We start from the raw sequence: 1,525 nt of genomic DNA, 5'->3' as shown, positions 1-1,525 counted from the left end.
GACGTGAGGAAGGCTAGTCTCTTAGACCGCGCATCTCCGTTTCTTGTGGTCCCGCAGTGGGCGTGGTCAGCGCGGCGTGAACCGAACTGCAGCGGCCTGGGCGTTCATCAATTGCGACGGGCGTTGCCCTCCTTCAGGGCCAGAAGCCGGTCGGAGACCATCTCCTCGACGAAGGCCACAGCACTAGTCACGGCCTCGACGCCGCCCTCGACCATCAGGGGCATGCTGATGCCTTACAAGCCTGACGCCGAATTCCCGCTCGATCCTGGCGGCCCTGCAGCCCTCGGGGCCGAGCACGATGAGGTTGTCCTCGCGACTGATCCGGAGCGGCACCAGGATGTGCTCGGGCAACAGCTTGCGGTTGGCCATGAGCTCGAGCGCGGCGGCGGGAACCTGGGCGTCCTCCTTCAGGCCCGCGACCAAGACCGCGCTGCCTTTCCTGTTCAGCTCAGGGAGCTGGATCTTGACGCTGTACCTCTTGGCGATGTAACCCGATACGGAAACCGCCCTATCGAATGATTCTGCCGATCTGGTGGCACTCGACGTTGACGGGGAAGGTCCCATCACCTCCTCTCGGCGGCGCTGCTTCTTGGCACGCTCCTCATTAAGACGTGCCTCTTGGCAACATGCTGCTCGATGTAGGCCCGGCCTTCTGGCTTCTTCCAGAGGCCCTGCGACCACCAGCGGCTCTGAGGGGGTTTGTTGCATCTGTGTAGAGCTTGACCCCGAACTCCTCCTGGACCTTGGAGGATTGGCTTCCGCCCTTTCCGATGGCGACGCCGAGGTCTTCGGGAAGGATATTCACCGGGAGAAACACGTGCTGCTTGGGCACGTCCTTGCTGCACGAGCTCCTCTAGCTCCCTTTATGGGGGTCGCGCACACTTTCGGCTTGCCCGAGATAGTATGGACGACTCGTCCTTGGGAACGGTGACGCGTACGTTGTACTTCTCGTGGATGTACCTGAGGCGGTCGCCTTTCTTGCCGATGGCCTTGCCTTTGTGCTCGGGCGCGATGGCGGGGGAGGGCCCTCTGTAGGCTGCGAAGTTCCGCTGGATTTTCCTCGAAAGTCTGGGGCATCTGCGGTGGTCCTTCGCCTTGCCGACGATGCGAAAGACTCCGAAGCCAGATGCCGGGGGCCTGCTTGGGCCCTTTAGCAGGGGCTGCAAGGGGCCCCTGGGATGCCGATGGCATCCGCAAGGTCTTCTACTACCGTGAACGAAGAGCTCCATGTGCTCGATGTAGGCGCGGGCGGAATCCTCCTCTCACCAAGAAGGGCGCCACGAGGTTGCCGGGAGGAGGCCTGACCAGCTTCACGCCGAACTTCTCCTCGGCCTTCGCGGCCTTCTGGAAGAAGCGCCGGCGGTCCTTCTCTGCGACGTAGAGGGACAGGCTGACGTTGGGGTCAGCGACGGTCCGCGCCGCGGGCCGGGGCATCGCATGCTGGCCTCTTGGGCTTCTGCTTGTCCTTCGCGACGGAGTTCATCAACTTTTGCATCTGGGCCACGAATACTGCATCGTCCTCCGG

The sequence above is a fragment of the Penaeus monodon genome, chromosome 31 (assembly GCF_015228065.2).
Source record: "Penaeus monodon isolate SGIC_2016 chromosome 31, NSTDA_Pmon_1, whole genome shotgun sequence".
Taxonomy (NCBI): Eukaryota; Metazoa; Arthropoda; class Malacostraca; order Decapoda; family Penaeidae; genus Penaeus; species Penaeus monodon.
The sequence above is the reverse complement of the archived record's forward strand: the minus strand, read 5'-3'. Positions refer to the sequence as shown.